The following is a 12761-nucleotide window of genomic DNA, read 5'->3' as shown; positions in this document are numbered from 1 at the left end:
GGGGGGACAGCACCAGTTGCCAGCCATACCTGCCTGGGGAACAGCACCATTTGCCAGCCATACCTGCCTGGGGGACAGCACCAGTTTCCAGCCATACCTGCCTGGGGGACAGCACCAGTTTCCAGCCATACCTGCCTGGGGGACAGCAGCAGTTTCCAGCCATACCTGCCTGGGGGACAGCACCAGTTTCCAGCCATACCTGCCTGGGGGACAGCACCAGTTTCCAGCCATACCTGCCTGGGGGACAGCACCAGTTTCCAGCCATACCTGCCTGGGGGGCAGCATCAGCAGGGAGCCATACCCGCTTAAAAGACAGCAGCTTTCTTTTGGTTGTATTTGATCACCTTCTGTGATTTTTATTTTTTGCGCTATAAACAAAAAAGAGCAACAGTTTTGAAAAAAACTACAGTATATTTTTTACTTTTTGCTATAATAAATATCAAATATATATATTTAATTTCTTCCGCAGTTTAGGCCGATATGTATTCTTATATATATTTTTGGTAAAAAAAAAATCACAAGAAGCATATATTGATTGGTTTGCGCAAAAGTTGTAGCGTCTACAAAATAGGGGATATATGGGAGTATTGCATTGGAGGCTCCGTCATCACGCCAAGCGTGCCCCCTCTAGCCTTTAAAGCGGCCGCCGTACAGCTACAGTGATTTGCGCAGGGGAGCCAACCTGCCACCATATAACGATGGCGGCTGATTGGCAAGGTGTTAAAAAAACGCTGCGCAAATGCCGTGTGACACAAAAAAATTGCACAATTAAGCACTTATTTGAAGGAAATTGTTCAGTTTTATTGATAATTTGTACAGATTGATTGACTTGTAATTGTAAACGTAAAATAAATAAAATAAAAACACACACACGTCTAAACTTAGTGTCTTGAAAAAGTATTTATACCCCTTGAAATTTTATAACCAAAAACGTAAATGTATTTCATTGGGATTTTATGTGATAGACCAACACAAAGTGGCATATAATTGTGAAGTGGAAGGAAAATGATTAATGGTTTTCAATTTTTTTTTTACAAATATCTGAAAACTGTGGCGTGCAGGGTGGCCGTGAACCTCCTCTTCTCGGGCCCTGCCAGCGCTCCTGGCCCCTCGACTCTGTCCAGTGAAAGCGAAACTCAGCCCCACCCCTGCCTGTGTCTAACCCCCCTACCTGTCTAATACCCCTACCACCCCTGCCTGTGTCTAACCCCCCCTACCTGTCTAACCCCCCTACCACCCCTGCCTGTGTCTAATACCCCTACCACCACTGCCTGTTTCTAACCCTCTCCCTACCACCCCTGCCTGTGTCTAACCCCCCCTACCTGTCTAACCCCCCTACCACCCCTGCCTGTGTCTAATACCCCTACCACCACTGCCTGTTTCTAACCCTCTCCCTACCACCCCTGCCTGTTTCTAACTCCCTCCCTACCACCCCTGTCTGTGTCTAACCCCCTCCCTACCACCCATGCCTGTTTCTAACCCCCTCCCTACCACCCCTGCCTGTTTCTAACCCCCTCCCTACCACCCCTGTCTGTGTCTAACCCCCTCCCTACCACCACTGCCTGTTTCTAACCCCCTCCCTACCACCCCTGCCTGTGTTTAACCCCCTCCCTACCACCCCTGCCTGTGATTTTGGTAAAGAGACAATGACACGGGGCTTTACCCATGTGATTGGCTGTGTCCAATCACATGTACACATGGAAGTGTGACGTGAGGAGAGCCAATCGGCGGCATTTCCTTGCAGGGGAGACCTGTACAGGTAATCAATGCCCTGATTATCTGTGCAGCCCCAACAGTGCCAATCAGTGATGGCAATTTGTGCCCATCAGTGCAGCCTACCAGTGCCCCTCAGTGCAGCCTCATCAGTGGAGGAGGAGAAAAATGTACTTATTTACAAAATTTTCTGACAGACTAAGAAAACCTTTTTATTTTTTTCCCCTCTAAATTTCCGGTCTTTTTTAGTTCTGCCCTCTGCGAACCGCTGCGGGTGTCAATACAAAGTTAATGACACCCCCAATCAGTTCACAGATCGCAGTGCGAACTGTCAATTCGGACAGGAATCGGATCACATTGGGTGTGAAAACCTGTGCGCTCCGATTCCAGTGCGGGAAAAAAGGTTCCTGCAGCATTTTCATGTGACTGTAATGTGAGTTCACCCATACAACTGTATGACTCAATTGGCATCACACAGACATGGCATGTGAACTGCACAGCAATGCCATGTCTGTGTTGGCAATAGTGTAAAGCCAGCCTGAAGGTGTGACAGCGCTCAAAATTGGCCTGGGCAAGAAGGGGGTAAAAGTGCCCGATGTGGGTAACAACAGCCTGGTGTGAGAGTCATTACAACACTAAGAAGATGTTTTCTTCTTGTCCTGTCCCTAAACAACAAACCAATCAGTGTCCAGGCTGCTGTACAACTTGCTTCTCCCCTCCCTGAAGTATAACATTAATAAAGACTCATGTGGGCGTTACACAGATGATGGGCGTGGCTGCTGCTGCTTCTCCCCTCCCTGAAGTATAACATTAATAAAGACTCATGTGGGCGTTACACAGATGATGGGTGTGGCTGCTGCTGCTGCTGCTTCTCCCCTCCCTGAAGTATAACATCAATAAAGACTCATGTGGGAGTTACACAGATGATGGGTGTGGCTGCTGCTTCTCCCCTCCCTGAAGTATAACATTAATAAAGACTCATGTGGGCGTTACACAGATGATGGGTGTGGCTGCTGCTTCTCCCCTCCCTGAAGTATAACATTAATAAAGACTCATGTGGGAGTTACACAGATGATGGGTGTGGCTGCTGCTTCTTCTCCCCTCCCTGAAGTATAACATTAATAAAGACTCATGTGGGAGTTACACAGATGATGGGTGTGGCTTCTGCTGCTTCTCCCCTCCCTGAAGTATAACATTAATAAAGACTCATGTGGGCGTTACACAGATGATGGGTGTGGCTGCTGCTTCTCCCCTCCCTGAAGTATAACATTAATAAAGACTCATGTGGGAGTTACACAGATGATGGGTGTGGCTGCTGCTTCTCCCCTCCCTGAAGTATAACATTAATAAAGACTCATGTGGGCGTTACACAGATGATGGGTGTGGCTGCTGCTTCTCCCCTCCCTGAAGTATAACATTAAAGGGGAGTTCCACCCACAATTTCACTTTTTAAATATAGATACCCCTGTAATACACAAGCTTAATGTATTCTAGTGAAGTTAGTCTGTAAACTAAGGTCCGTTTTGTTAGGTTGTTACAGCATTTAAATAGTTTATAATCTAGAAATAGACCGTGGCCATCTTAAGTGTGGGCATCATGAAGCCAGACTGTATGACTTCCTGGATTTCAGCTTTGCATATCTCGCACATGCTCAGTGCACAAGCAATGTAATAGGTTTCAGTCAGGTTTGCAAGGACTACTGGGAAACATGATGCCTATCCCAGAAACCCTTGCAAATAGCCTAGGCAAATAAGGAGGAGGAAGTATTGAAGGACTACAAAATAAAGGTATTTACAAGCAACAAATTAAATAAAAATTGTCCATTCTGAACACTATGAGATTAGAGCAGGCAGCACAGACAAACATAAAAAAATGGGTGGAACTCCACTTTAATAAAGACTCATGTGGGCGTTACACAGATGATGGGTGTGGCTGCTGCTTCTCCCCTCCCTGAAGTATAACATTAATAAAGACTCATGTGGGAGTTACACAGATGATGGGCGTGGCTGCTGCTTCTCCCCTCCCTGAAGTATAACATTAATAAAGACCAGAGCTTTTTTTCTCAGAAAATAGGTGCAGGAACTCAACCACGACCCCGTTCAGATTTCACAAACAGTAGGAGGGTCTTAAAGGGGCATTAAATACCAGGATTGCATTACATACAGAGTGCAGAGTTCAGGGGGGTTACACACAGAGTGCAGAGCTGTCACTTGTAAATACAAAAACCAGACTTCTGTGTTTACAAGTGATTGTGGTGAGAAGGCACCAAAGGGTCTGAGCCAAAGGTGGTGGAACTGAGTTCCCCCAAGTTCCCCCTGAAAAAAGCCCTGATAAAGACTCATGTGGGAGTTACACAGATGATGGGTGTGGCTGCTGCTTCTCCCCTCCCTGAAGTATAACATTAATAGACTCATGTGGGAGTTACACAGATGATGGGTGTGGCTGCTGCTTCTCCCCTCCCTGAAGTATAACATTAATAAAGACTCATGTGGGCGTTACACAGATGATGGGTGTGGCTGCTGCTTCTCCCCTCCCTGAAGTATAACATTAATAAAGACTCATGTGGGAGTTACACAGATGATGGGTGTGGCTGCTGCTTCTCCCCTCCCTGAAGTATAACATTAATAAAGACTCATGTGGGAGTTACACAGATGATGGGTGTGGCTGCTGCTTCTCCCCTCCCTGAAGTATAACATTAATAAAGACTCATGTGGGAGTTACACAGATGATGGGTGTGGCTGCTGCTTCTCCCCTCCCTGAAGTATAACATTAATAAAGACTCATGTGGGCGTTACACAGATGATGGGTGTGGCTGCTGCTTCTCCCCTCCCTGAAGTATAACATTAATAAAGACTCATGTGGGAGTTACACAGATGATGGGTGTGGCTGCTGCTTCTCCCCTCCCTGAAGTATAACATTAATAAAGACTCATGTGGGCGTTACACAGATGATGGGTGTGGCTGCTTCTTCCTGAAATCAAAACAAAAGGGAGGGGCTGCAGCACAGACAGAGCATGATTGGATAAGACTTTGTAGGTGCTTCCAAGACCCCTCCCTCCCTATGCTGCACGGGCACAGGCATTACATCCTCTAGTCCTGTATCTGGCTTGCTGTTTGCCGATCCCTGGACACAAAGGGGCGGAATGTATATCTTACTGCTACTGATGGGGGTGCTATGAGATATTTAGCACCCACCTTGCGGGGGCGGAGCTACAGAGTCTGCCAATCAGGTGCGAGGGGGCGTTGGCTTAGTGCGTCACTCTGACCGAAGGCTCAGTCTGCGGTTAGCCCAGCTAGAGGAGCTGCACGATTCGTCTGTTCTCCGTCACGCCCACCTTGATGTCTTCCTAAGGAACACCTATGACCGGTAAGAGGGCGGAGATTGTAACTAGGGGATTTAGAGAGATAGGGGGCGGGGATTTACTGAAGCCGCTGTTTGGTAAAAGATACCAATAGACATCTCGGGTGGAGTCGTGTCAGAGACGCCCCGAAGGTGTTGTCATGGTTAGACGCCAGGTGTTTGCCGTGGTGGGAGGGGCTGGGCTCTCCTCTCCCGCTCCTCCCTTCGCTCTCTGCTGAACTCTAGTCCCCACCCCGGCCTTGCAGTACATTGAATAGGAGTTCAGACAAACTACAGAAGCCGGCCAATCACAGGCCACTCAGCGCCGCGCGGTTCCTCTAGCACAGCGTGACCGTTACCTAGCAACCCAATGTCAACACTGCAGAGCGGCCAGGTGTTCAACCTCCGCGCGCCCGCCTCCTCGATGACGATTGGCCTTTATTTACTACTCTCATCACAGGAGGGCAGAGCCAATAGGAGCACGGACGTGTTCTGTGATGGAGGAGGAGAATTCCCGGAAATGACTGTATTTCGATGGGGACACCCGATTTAAGGGAGAACTCTGATGGGGACACCTGATTTAAGGGGGGTCTCTGATGGGAGCATCTGATTTAAGGGGGCACTCTGATGGGAGCATCTGATTTAAAGGGGCACTCTGATGGGAGCATCTGATTTAAAGGGGCACTCTGATGGAGTACTTAATTTAAGGGGGAACTCTGATGGGAGCATCTGATTTAAAGGGGCACTCTGATGGAGTACTTAATTTAAGGGGGGACTCTGAAGGGAGCATCTGAATTAAGGGGGGATCTGATGGGAGCACCTGATTCAAGGGGGCAATCTGATAAGAAGACCCGATTTAAGGGGGCACTCTGATGGGAGTACTTAATTTAAGGGGTCCTCTGATGGGGACACCTGATTTAAGGGGGACTCTAATGGGAGTTCTTATTTTAAGGGGGAACTCTGATGGGAGCGTCTGATTTAAGGGGGGACTCTGATGGGAGCACCTGATTTAAGGGGGTGCACTAAGAGGAATACCTGATTTAAGGGGGGACTCTGATGGGAGTACTTAATATAAGGGGGGACTCTGATGGGAACACCTGATTCAAGGGGGAACTCTGATGGGAACACCTGATTTAAGGGGGTGCACTAAGAGGAATACCTGATTTAAGGGGGGACTCTGATGGGAGTACTTAATATAAGGGGGGACTCTGATGGGAACACCTGATTCAAGGGGGAACTGATGGGAACACCTGATTTAAGGGGGGACTCGATGGGAGCACCTGCTTTAAGGGGGTATGTGATAAGAACACCTGATTTAAGGGGGGACTCTGATGGGAGTACTTAATATAAGGGGGCACTCTGATGGGAGTACTTAATATAAGGGGGGACTCTGATGGGAGTACTTAATATAAGGGAGAACTCTGATGGGAGTACTTAATATAAGGGGGGACTCTGATGGGAGTACTTAATATAAGGGAGAACTCTGATGGGAGTACTTAATATAAGGGGGCACTCTGATGGGAGTACTTAATATAAGGGAGAACTCTGATGGGAGTACTTAATATAAGGGGGCACTCTGATGGGAGTACTTAATATAAGGGGGCACTCTGATGGGAGTACTTAATATAAGGGTGCACTCTGATGGGAGTACTTAATATAAGGGGGCACTCTGATGGGAATACATTCCAGGGACCCAAAAAGAACCTTCCTTCATCAGAGTCTGGAGGAGAAGGTGGGATGTTCCCTCAGAAGAGCTGGATGAATCTGCTCAGCTCAAGCAAGGAAGAAGGTGATCCTCTACAAATGGTAGGACCTTCCCAGATCTACATTTCAGGGGATGTTTGTATTTGTATGGATGTTGTGTTCTTATTCTATATGTAGGGACTCTGTACAGTCACTTATGTCTGCCAACAGTTACACTAGCTTTCACATTATGCTTGATTACTGGAAACACATATATGGGCGGCACAGTGGGAATGATCCAGCATGCAGCGCTCCGGAGCAAAAAATAATAGTTTGGCTGGAGATGCTCATCTCTATTCTGCACTATGAGGGAGCGTGTAAGCGAGTGGTAGGCTCAGGCTCTTATTGGTGCACAGCGAGGCTGAGCCATCTGTCTCAGGTTTCTGGGTGGATCCTGACATTACTGTCAGGGAAGGTTGGAGTGGCTCTGTGATGTCAGGTAAGTACACTCCTGTGACCAGGAAGAGAAGTGGGGCCAAGATATCTTCGGCCATACTTCTATTTTTAAAGAATGGACTGATGTGAATGAGTAGTATTTCTCTCGCACGTGTTACTTTTAAAAGCCTGCCAGGGTTTGCCTAAGTGAATGTAGCGTTCACCAAAGTACTGTGCCATGGGCTAAAGAGAGCTGGCTCAGACTGACTAACCTCTTCCATACCACGCAAATTCCAGCACTCCTCTGCTACATTGAAAAATCATCATTTTTTTGCCAGAAAAATTGTCAGAACCCCCAAACATTAATTATATTTGTATATTTTTTAGCAGGCACCCTAGGGAATAAAATGGCGGTCATTGCAACTTTTCATGTCACACGGTATTTGCGCAGTAATTCTTCAAACGCTAATGTTTTTGGAAAAAAAACATTTTCATGAAGAAAAAAACAGTAAAGATATCCCAATTTGTTTGGCATAATGTGACAGATGATGTTACACCGAGAAATTAGATACCTCACATGTCATGCCTTATAATTTCTCACACTCGTGGTATGGCGCCAAACTTCGGAACTTTCCATAGGGAACGCTTTCAAGTTTTTCACAGGTAACATGTTTAGAGCTACAGAGGAGGTCTTGGGCTAGAATTATTGCTCTTGCTCTAACGTTTGCAGTAATGCCTCACATGTGTGGTTTGAACTTTGTTTACATATGCGGGCACGCTTTCATTTTTTTTATCGTTTATTTTATTTAAAAAAAAAATATTTTTACACTTTCCCTATTTAAAAGAAAGATTTTGATCACTTTTATCCCCATTCCTTTGTATAGGAATAGTACGTAATCGGTCCTTTTTATGGAGAGATGTGGGGTCTATAAGACCTCACATTTCTCCTCCAGGCTGAAAAACATCAGATCAAAAAAATAAATAAATAATGATCTGATGCTTTCTAGCCGAGATTTCGGCTTTGTTTACTTCCGGTGGCCCGGGTGTGACGTCCTAATTCTTGCACCCGGGCCTCCGAGAGTCATAGAGATTGCCCGGGACCATCTGTCCCTCGGTTTTCTCTATGACTTCCTTCCGGGGCCGCGGGGGATTCCTTCGCCGGGTCCCCAATCGCACGGGATGTCGCCGGTTAGAACGATCAGGTGGCTGAACTGCCGCTATGATCTTTCTTGTGGTGTAGGGCAGTAATGGCGGACCTTGATACCCCAGATGTTTTGGAACTACATTTCCTATAATGCTCAACGTCACTGCAGAGTGCATGAGCATCATGGGAAATGTATTTCCAAAACATCTGGGTTGCCAAGGTTCACCATCACTGGTGTAGGGACCGCTGCATGAAAAAAACAATGTAGGGATGATGCCTGCAGCTGCACCCATCATTCAGATATCACCACTGAAAGCCCACAGTGTCATATGTTGGCCTGCGGTATGGAAGTAGTTTAATTCTGGTGTAAAAAAAAACACCCACCAAATTATATTAGGATTTGCTCTAGCACCATTTTTTAAGGCGGGCCAATGGTAGTAGCAGCGCTGGTCACACCCAAAGGAAGAAGGGAGCGATTCACCTTGCAGCTAGAGGTGCAAGGAATTGTGGGACTTGTGGTCCCAGCGCAGATGCAAACCATGAAGATGTCATCGAGCTGCTCCCCAGCCATACAGTAGGGAAAAGTAGGAAGAAAATTATCAAAGCGGTCAGGTGACTGAACATCTAAAATAAGAAGGTGTTTTTTTGTTTGTTTTTTCACAAAAAAAGGGTGTTTTAAAAAATATTTAAAAGTTAATACTTAATGTACATTGGCTTGAGTAGGGGGAGGGGCCCGGCTTAATTTCTGTTTGATGTGTTGGCTTATGCTTTAATGACCCCCTTCCTTCTCCCCAGCTATATATACTTGCCTTTCTTCCTCTACCACAATGCTCTGTTGTGTAATGCCACGTACACACGATCGGTTAAACCAATGAGAATGGTCTGATGGACCGTTTTCATCTGTAAAAAACGATCGTGTGTGGGCGCCATCGGTTATTTAACCATCGGTTAATCGTTCTCATCGGATGGACTGATCGTGTGTACACGGCATTAGTGTTACTTGTGCCGGTTTTGTGGAGGCATTTTCAGGTTTCAGCGCTGTCACACTTTAAATGACAATTGCGTGGTCATGCAACACTGTACCCAAACTACATTTTTATCATTGTCTTCCCACAAATAGACCTTTATTTTGGTGGTATTTGATCAACTCTGGGGTTTTTATTTTTTGCTAAACAAACTAGAAAAGAGCGAAATGTAGTGGCTATAATGTGGTATTTTCTTCCATTAGCCTGAGAATATTAGTTTTGACTCCATTCGCACAGAATGGATTTACAAGTTGTGATAGATGAACAGCCATGTCATTTTTTTCTATAAAGAGTCGGTATAAATGGGAAAAATGCAGATAATGCAAAGTTTACAGATTTGTGACCCTGTTGTGCATTGTAGAATTACTTAGCATTTCCCCCCTTTGTCTGTTGGTGGCTGCCATGCTGAAAACACTGAACTTTGCCCTGGATGTTCTGCTTCCATTCCTCAGTGGTGAGTTGGCCCCCTAATTTTTTTTTTTTTTCATCCTTCTGAATGCTTTAAGATGGTTCCCTACGTGCCTCATGTATGCCTGTTCCCTATTACAAATCTTGGAGACATGTACATGGTAACAAAAATCTTGCAAAAGGTTTAATATGTGTGTCTGGCATTATCCCATTCATCCCAAAATCTCTTTATATGACCTTTGAGATTTCTACTGAATGCAATTATAGGGCACCTCAAGAATATCATTCCGCTGCCCATGAACATGCCCGCCTCCAGAATCCTGTGGTTCGCGTTATGCAGGCAGAGAATTTAGGTCTCCCTTATCAATGTGTCTGAGATAAGAATCGTTCCAACTCCATTTCCCCTCACTTCCTGTCCTGCTGACAATGGTGATATCAGGCAAAAAAAGTAAGGGAAAATCAGCAACAGGGACAAAGAGAGCCATAAAAATCTGGCTACAACCTTACCCTACACCAAGGGCTCATTTACATGCGCTGCAGTGTTTGCGCTCTCTCTGAAAAGCAACCTTCTGGTCGCCTTCCAGAGGCATTTTGCAGGCGGCTCAGAGGAAACATGTTGCACTTTTTTTATTTTTTATTAGTGATTCTCCTTTCCTCCCACCGCAACTGAGGAGGGCAGAGGACGGGGCCGTAGCCGGGCAGCGGGAGATTGAAGAGAGAAGTGTCCGAGAGCGCAGGCAGCACAAGGTTTCCTGATGCATGGGCAGGCTCACAATTTCTGCTTTCTGGAAGGTACAGAGACACATCCATACATACAGAGAGAAATGCAACCACCTTTTGTACTGTGATCATCATTATGATAACGATGATGATCACATAAGCACAGTGAGATGCTGTTATGTCTTGTTTACTTTTGTATTTGGGTGGGGGGGGCAATAAAAATGTGCAGCTCAGCCACAGTTTTACCTTCTTCCAATCACTCCTCCTTATGCTTCCAAGGCACTACTGCCATAGTGCGGCAGTAGTGATGGGATGTTGTGTAAAACGCCCTGCAGACATACTACAGAAGGGGTGCTTTTTCAGCCTAAGGGGGATTGGTTGGGGGATGGTAAAACTGTCTTAGCTGCACATTTTTACTGCCCCCCACACCACACACACACACGTAGACAAGACTTAACAGTTAGCATCTCGTGGTACACTGCCAATCATAAGTTGAGGCATTACCCACAGCCACACATATACATGGATCCTGTATTCATGTGGCAGTGGAGCAGGGAATTTCTTGACCACTTATGATTGGCAGGATGGCGGGCGAGGGGCCCTGTCAGGTAGGCTGTACAAGGCCCCATGATTTCTAACAGCGGCCTTGTCCGCATGTATGACAGCGTGGCGTACAACCCTGTACATACATTTTCCAATACGGATTCTAGGCAGGCTTGCCGCCGCCTGCTCCTATGTGCAGCCTTCTCCACAAGGACAATATATGACCTCAGGAGGTTGAAGCAGACAGTTCCCCCTAAGTGGGCTCATCACTGAGTCATAACAAAAAAAAAATAGCGCCTAACTTTTTTTAGATGGCTCCTAGATTGAAAGAAAATTTCTCAAGCCCTGGATTACGGCTCTAGCCAATCACATACAGGGTTAAATCAGGCAGCAAGGATGCAACATATTGCCTCCTCACCACCTGTCAAACACCTCTGAAAAGTGATCCACCATGGGGTTGCTTTTCAGAGGGGCAGCACATATGAATGGGCCTAACCACACTCGCCAGTTTTATTACGGACAATACTTGAATACTTAAACAACGCACAGCATGTGCAGCAGAATGTTGAATGGGTAAAGCCTGACCTCGGTTTCCTCTCTTCCTCCAGGGGTACATAGTGATCATGATGGACCTGGAGACAACTCTGTCCTCTCTGGATTTCAGCAAGCTCTTCAAAGGACAAAACTTCAAGCTTTCCGGATGAGAAGAATTACAAACAAGTGTTGCTGAATGAAATTCTACCTGTACTGTAAACCTGCTGTTTTTAGAGTGATATTAAACGCTAATAGTTTTATTTTTTAACACTGTGTGTAGCTCCCTCAACTTTAAAGTTTGCCTACCCCAGCATTCCATCCCGGTTTCCCTGACTTCTGCTCCCATTCCCAGTTTCAAGGTAGCTTCCTTGGCTTTGCAGGCTCCTCTGGAGCAGAGGTTCTCAACCTCAGTCTTCAAGTACCCCCAACGGGGCATGTTTTGGGAACTTCCCTTAGATAAAATAGCTCTTATCAATACCATGTCATTGATATTGATTTAAAGCAACTGTTCAAAGTAAAGGAAAACCTGAAAACATGGCCCGTTTGGGGGTATTTGAGGACTGTGGTTGAAAACCACCGCTCTGGAGCAACCCTGTTATATGTGCTGCTGGGGAGGCCTACATGCCGGTTTGAGGTTGCTGCCTCTGTTGGGAGTAAATGCGACACCAAATTTTGTGAAGGATTGGAGCATGCGTGTACACAGGCACTAAGGCAGGGCTGCCCAACCTTTTGAAGTCCAAGGGACTTGGTAACCGGTCGCGGGCCATAATGAGCGGAGCGGGTAGATGGCAGCCCACTCTACTCTAAAGAGCCCACTGTACTGATTGGATTGGCGGTAGGCATTTGTAAACAGACACATTTACCAATCCTTAGATGTGAATGGAGGGTCTGACTGACTGTGTGAAAGGGGCCTAAGGCTGCTCTCACACTGATGTACTGTTGTTTACCCGCACTGCGGGTGCAGCACAGTTCACCTGTGGCTTTCCTGCCATAGACTTCTATTATATCCTGTAGGTGTGGTGCACATTCAGAAAGCTCACCAAACTCTCAGGTAATAGAAGTCTATGGCTCAAGTGCAGGTAAGTATGAAAGCAGCCCAGTAACCACTGCAGAACAGATATGCCCATATATACACTCTGATTTTAGTAATAAACGTATCTTTAATAACAGTATTCTATTCCATCCCAGAGCAGGAGGTCGCGGGCCACATCAGAGGG

General features: G+C 46.2%; 1 long non-coding RNA gene across 2 annotated transcripts; it reads left to right on the top strand.

Moving 5' to 3' along the window:
* Positions 1–4937: 4937 nt before the first annotated feature.
* LOC120936310 lies at positions 4938–11812 on the top strand. Of its 2 annotated transcripts, none has more exons than XR_005748602.1 (2): positions 4938–5079; positions 11619–11812. It is a non-coding gene; the product is annotated as an uncharacterized LOC120936310 (long non-coding RNA). The 2 variants fall into 2 exon arrangements; XR_005748601.1 differs by lacking the exon at positions 4938–5079 and adding an exon at positions 9727–9793.
* Positions 11813–12761: the final 949 nt, after the last annotated feature.

This window comes from Rana temporaria, chromosome 4 (genome assembly GCF_905171775.1).
Source record: "Rana temporaria chromosome 4, aRanTem1.1, whole genome shotgun sequence".
NCBI classification, from domain to species: Eukaryota; Metazoa; Chordata; class Amphibia; order Anura; family Ranidae; genus Rana; species Rana temporaria.
The sequence above is the reverse complement of the archived record's forward strand: the minus strand, read 5'-3'. Positions and strand labels throughout refer to the sequence as shown.